Source organism: Physeter macrocephalus, chromosome 3 (assembly GCF_002837175.3).
Source record: "Physeter macrocephalus isolate SW-GA chromosome 3, ASM283717v5, whole genome shotgun sequence".
Taxonomy (NCBI): domain Eukaryota; kingdom Metazoa; phylum Chordata; class Mammalia; order Artiodactyla; family Physeteridae; genus Physeter; species Physeter macrocephalus.
The window spans coordinates 13,227,054-13,233,137 of record NC_041216.1 but is presented as its reverse complement, the minus strand read 5'-3'; the positions used below and the strand labels follow the sequence as shown (position 1 = coordinate 13,233,137).

Genomic DNA, 6,084 nt, shown 5'->3' with positions numbered 1-6,084 from the left:
TTGTTAGAAGAGGGTTGAATGAGGTTCCAGTTTATCTTTGAATAATCATTTATCCAGGTAGGGTTGTCTACACGCCTGGAGATAAGGATTAACCACCAAAGTTGTTACTAAACCAGCTTCTTAGGTGACAGGCACATTAATCCTTAAGGTTCTCTTGAGGTCAGAGTGCATGGACTGCCTGCTGGAATGGTGCCAAATGGTGGGCAATTATCTGCTTTCAGGTATTCCCTTCCCCCAACAAACTTGCTTCCAGTCTGGTGGCTAGGTAGAGTTGTTCATTATTCAGACTGGGGAGGAAGTGGCCCATTGAGAGAGGTGTTGTTGGGGCCAGCTTAACCTAGACCAAAAGGCCTGGATTGTTTTAGGTAAAGCCTGTGCCATCTGTGCCAAGCCAAGCCCACCTGTTAGTAGATATTAACCCATTTATATATAGGAACCGGTAATTCCGAAAGATAACCTGACCATGAGGTCAACCATCACCAAACCAGATCTCGATGCCAGCCTTACACATCTCTGTATTTATTTTCCAAATACATTAGGAGATCCCATTTAACTTACCCCAAGGACCCTCCTGAAAAGCCTTACCTATAGCTTTGTGCTAGGAAACTGGGGGGGGGGAGGGGGGTGGAGTATACTGCCTTCAAAGATCATTAAGTACCAGTCCTACGCTCAGCCTGCATTCACTCAGCAAGAGTAATATAATTGCAACTATACAACTGATCGTTTTGTTCCTTTCTGAGATCAATCTTTTCTTCAGAAATTGAGACTAGTTCATTCTGGGTCTTACGGAGTACTTAAATAGGGAATAACCAACAATTTGAGGGACATCAAGAAAACTGACACAAACATCCAGGAATCTTTTATTGGTCACTTGTATGCCAGGTACCAGCATCAGAAAGAAAAAAAGGTGTTTCCACCTAAAAGAGCCCCTTGTCTCTTCATTTGCCTCTTCCTGTAGTGTTTCTCTCCTGAAAAGAAGTGTACGCCAGTGTGTTAATAATGCCCCAATTAATCAGTGCCACCCAGGTTTTCCTAAGGGCTGGTCTCAGTCCCATATCCGCATTTATCATCCATAGATGTCCACTCAGATTAGGTTTCATCCTGGACCAGTCACAGCCTGAAAAAATACCTTGAGCTAGAATAGAACCACTCTCCCAGGAGAGGGGTGGGTAAGACTCCAAGGTTACCAAAACCAATGAGCATGAGCTCAAGCCATTATTGCATTCACAGTAGTCAGCCCTTGCTGTAAAGACAGGGCTGTCCCTTCTGCCACATTCTACTCTGCATGTGTGTTCTTGGCATTTAGCATAGGCAAATCTAGCAGACCAAGTCACACTGTAAACATTTATTTTTTGTCCTCCGGTTATGAAGAGCCAACAAATACAGCACACAAGGCCAGATGTAAATGATATATTAAAAAGAAGACTTTTACACACAGACCTGAGTAGCCTTATTATCTATTGGCTACACTGCTTAGGGTGATAACAGTGAAATACTAATGGAAGCTGCAAGGAAGTTGTGAGAAAGCTTCTGGCAGACATTCAACTCACCCAACTCTGTAGATCCACAATCACAGAAGAAGACAGCTTTACTGGTAACAGATCTTAGGAGGGGGAAAAAAAGAACACTCGATCAGGAGGCAAGAAAGCTATGGATAAATCCCTCCCAAATACAGAAATATCAGTCAGCAATCACTATACCAACTGCCCAGTTTCACATACAGCCTCCCTTTAAGCCTAAGATTATCCCATTTTACAGGGGAGGAGGCAAGTTCCAAGAGAATTCAACCTTGTTTGAAACTAGCCCATATGCTATATAAGCAGACACCATGAGCACAGCTTCAGTACTACTATTCCTCCTCTTACGACCACCAAGACCAGGGTTCAGATCTGATGGGAAAGGGAACCGGAGGATCAGACTGTCTTCAACATCCAACTTTACCTTATTCTAAAGCACGGCTCCAGCAACAAGCTGGTATTTTCAGATACTTCAGTATCAGGCACTGCCAGTAAAACCTGGGGGCAACCTGCAGAAAAAAAGTGTGGAAGCTCTAAACCAAAAAGTTGATCCATACATGGAAGTTGACTTTTTTGATGGAAACACATGGACTCAGGTGGAAGGCTTCCAGCCCAGGTCCTGAGGTACTATAGGAAAGGCGAGTGGCAGCTGCAGGTATTACGCTGACCTGCGCTGTCAAAGTCTCTCCAAGTTGCTCTTGCATGCAGTTGGAGATCCCATGGCCACAACAAGCCATAGCCCTTGGAAACATGCTGTACTGACCCACTAGGTAGCTCCCAAATTACGTCTCTACAGAAAACCTACCAGGTCCTGAGGCTGCTGTGTTCCATCACTGTCATGACCCCAGTCTTCACTCACCAGAAAGGTCAACTTCAGTCATCCTGGAATCTTCAATCTGGCAGAGCTAAAAGGAGAACACAATTGTCCTGAATGATCTTAATTGTTCCCTTCATTTGGTCTTCAGAACTACTGTTTTTGACTAGCCTTTGGTCCTAAGTACTGATGCCATAAGCTTTTCAGGGCAATGACCCAAAGCACAACCAAGATCTGCACCACCTGCAACGGGATTTTCCCAGTACAGATATCTAACCCACCCCCATCTACCCCTCCATGCTGGTTCTCGGCCTCTGCAAGCTAATTCTCAAAAGCCTTATTCTGGTACCTCTGTATGCATGACCCCATCAGTGGAACATTTCTGCTGGCCTCTGGAAATGTGTCAACTCTAATAAAGGTCTCTGGCTATACCTGAGAAATGGCAGGTACAATGGGAACTGTTTTTTCCTGAAATGTTGCAGATCAGTTACAGCAAACAGAACAGCGACCGTCAAGGAAAACTGTCACTCTGGGCTCCTTTTTGACCACAGCAGCTATATGGAAGCAGCTGAAGCTTCGATAAGGGCCACAGGGTAATCCAGGTCACAGGGCAGGCCCAACACTGTGCAGCCCTCAGACTCACCTAAATCCTGTGCATCAGGACGTATCACCAATTCATCTACTGGGACACTCTGGAGACTAAAAAAAAGAGAACAAACATCCTACAGGTCCCAATCACCACTTTGTTTTACTATGTGCCAGTGTTTTGTCTCGTTTATCTTCACTGGACCATTTTATCATCCCCATTTTTTATAAGATTTAGACTAAGTTACTTGCCGAAAGTTGTCTATCAATGGAAAAAGTGACAAACCTGGGATTCAAAATAGTATCTGAATGACTAAAGCCCGTCCTCCAAAAAAACTTGTCCTTATACCCACCATGGTGACTTCCTTAACATTTGCTGTGCAGCCAGATAATTTAGATGAAGGCACGGAAGTCACTTGCCCAAGATCACCGAGCAGCTAGCTGTCACAGGCATATTCAAGGTCTGGCTGACCCCATCACGTGGTCTCCCCCCAAATTAAACCACTTCAGTCCCAGAACTGCCGTGCACCCGGCGGCCTGCCCGCGTTACTCACCCGTCACACCGGAGCACAAGGCCCTGCGGGCCGAGGCCGGAGCAGGGCGCGGCCCTCACAGGGTCCGGCTCCTTTCACTGCGCATGCGGCCAACGTGGCCTTCCGGACCTCGATCCGACCAGGTCGGCAGGCCAGGGTCCTCCATGCTGCGCTCAACATCCCGCAGCCTCGGGAAGCAGCTCCGGAGAGTGTGGCGCCGGTGCCGCCGAGGCTAAGGCCGGGTACGGCGGAGGATGGGCGTGGACCATAGCAGAGAACGCGAAGAGCCAAGAGAACAAGGGCGCGGTAACCGGGAAAAAGGGCAGCTGCGCCCCGAGAAGGGGTTTATATAGGCCCCACCCCTCGCGCCGCGCCTGACGGTTGGAGCTGAGCGCCGCGCAGACTTCTGGGAGTTGTAGTTCATTCGCCGCCAGCGCGGACCGCGTGTCTGGCTCCCAGCCGCAAGCGCGTGCGGGGCGAGACTCTTCACTCAGATGGAGAAACCTTGTGGTTTCTTCCGAACCGGAAGAGGTGCTTCCGCCTTCGTTCAGCTTTCAGTGAATGTCCAATACCGGGGACTGGGCTCACAGATACCGCTGTGCCATCTGGAGTTCAGTCCGGGGAAGACTTTTAACATCGGGAAGTTAACCGTTAACCCTGTGAGCTGAGAAAGGGCTGCGTTCAGACCGCCGTGGGCACGTGGAGGAGCAGCGACTGGGTTGATTTCGGGGAGGAGCTCTGTGAGGTCTTCTCGGAGAGGGATCTTGGGGAGGGCTTCCTTCCCAAAAGTAAGAGGCGACTGATTACAGTACTCATGAGATGAATGCATTATTTGTTCAAGTCTTATCTCTTCCGCTGATAGATTAAAAATTTTATTGAGTGCTTGCTAAGTACACTGTGCTCCATTATCTCAGCTAGTTTTCATTAACCCTGTGTGTGGGTATTATAATTATGCCTTTTTCACACATAAGGAAACTGAGGAATGGATCGCACAGCTAGCAAGCGAGGTAAGGACTGGAATGCGGAAGTCCACCTCAAACAGCACACTCATAGTCACTGTGCCATGTTCACGTTTTGTCCATAGAATGAATAAGCGTCAATATAAAAACAAGTAGTAATTGTCAAGAATTAAGCACCTATTCTGTGCTGAATCTATTCATCAGTTTTCATCCTTACATACACTTTAAAAAGTTTTTATCCTTACACTTTAAGAAGTGTTACTATTATTCCCATTTTGTGGAGAAGGCGACAGACTGTATGAGGGTTAAGAAACTTTCTGATGACTTCCAAATGTGTTTCTTTAGCTCCGCTTTTCTTCTGAGCTCCAGACTTGATATCCTGCTGCTTCTGTGACATCTACACTTGCATGGCTATTTATTTATTTATTTATTATTTATTTTTATTTATTTTTTTTATTTTTTGGCGGTACGCGGGCCTCTCACTGTTGTGCCCTCTCCCGCTGCGGAGCACAGGCTCCGGACGCGCAGGCTCAGCGGCCATGGCTCACGGGCCCAGCCGCTCCGTGGCATGGGGGATCTTCCCGGACCGGGGCACGAACCCGGTTCCCCTGCATCGGCAGGCGGACGCGCAACCACTGCGCCACCAGGGAAGCCCCGGATGGCTATTTATTAATAGGCTTCTCAGAACACAGTCTTTCCTCCTCTAGACCTGCTTTTCCCCATCTCAGTAAGTCCTTAGGGTAACCCAGGACCCCTCTTCTTCTAACATCCCACTTCCAATGCATCAGCAAATCCTGTGTTCACCTTTAAGATGCATCAAGAATCTGACTATTTCTGGACTTCCCTGGTGGTCCAGTGGTTAAGAATCCGCCTGCCAATGCAGGGGACACCGGTATGGGAGGATCCCACATGCCGCAGAGCAACTAAGCCCGTGAGCCACAACTACTGAGCCCGCATGCCACAACTACTGAAGCCCGCGCGCCTAGATCCCAAGCTCCGAAACAAGTGAAGCCACTGAAATGAGAAGCCCGCGCACTGGAATGAAGAGTAGCCCCTGCTCACTGCAGCTAGAGAAAGCCTGCGCACAGCGATGAAGACCCAAAGCAGCCAAAAATAAATAAATAAATGGGAAAAAAATGAAACTGTAGGTCTCTAAAATAATGAGACTAAGGCTCATTTAGCTCTTATATTTAGATCTATGATACATTTTGAGTTAATTTTTGTGTATCATGTGAGGTAGGAATCAAGGTTTGTTTGGTTTTTTATTTATTGCATGTTGCCTATCCAATTGTTCCACCTTCAATTTTGTAAAAGATCATCTTTTTCCATCTAATTGCTTTGGCATCTTTGTTAAAAATCAGTTGACCATATGTGTAGGCCTCTTTCTGTATTCAGTACTATACTCTCCTGGTCACTGTAGCTTTTTACTTTGTTCTTCTTTTTCAAAATTGTTTTAGCTATTCAGTCCTTTGCATTTCCATATAAATTTTAGTATCAGCTAATTTAAATTTTTGTAAAAGCCTACTGGGATTTGATTTGTATTGCATTGAATCTATAGATTAATTTGGGAAGAATTGACATCTTAACCATATTGAATCTTCTGTACAGATGGCTAATAGGCACATGAAAAGAAGCTCAACATTATTGATTATTAGAGAAATGCAAATCAAAATAAG

At 46.3% G+C, this 6,084-nt stretch overlaps 4 non-coding genes across 4 annotated transcripts; all 4 read right to left on the bottom strand.

Annotated features, from left to right (window-relative positions):
- Window positions 1–1,037: 1,037 nt before the first annotated feature.
- LOC112065374 (small nucleolar RNA SNORD99) lies at window positions 1,038–1,111 on the bottom strand. Its single transcript, XR_002892001.1, has one exon. It is a non-coding gene; the product is annotated as a small nucleolar RNA SNORD99 (small nucleolar RNA).
- A 676-nt stretch (window positions 1,112–1,787) lies between these two features.
- Window positions 1,788–1,914, bottom strand: LOC112065363 (small nucleolar RNA SNORA61). The gene has a single exon (XR_002891990.1). It is a non-coding gene; the product is annotated as a small nucleolar RNA SNORA61 (small nucleolar RNA).
- Window positions 1,915–2,142: 228 nt separating this feature from the next.
- On the bottom strand, window positions 2,143–2,273 carry LOC112065362 (small nucleolar RNA SNORA44). Its single transcript, XR_002891989.1, has one exon. It is a non-coding gene; the product is annotated as a small nucleolar RNA SNORA44 (small nucleolar RNA).
- Window positions 2,274–2,787: 514 nt separating this feature from the next.
- On the bottom strand, window positions 2,788–2,922 carry LOC112065361 (small nucleolar RNA SNORA16B/SNORA16A family). Its single transcript, XR_002891988.1, has one exon. It is a non-coding gene; the product is annotated as a small nucleolar RNA SNORA16B/SNORA16A family (small nucleolar RNA).
- Window positions 2,923–6,084: the final 3,162 nt, after the last annotated feature.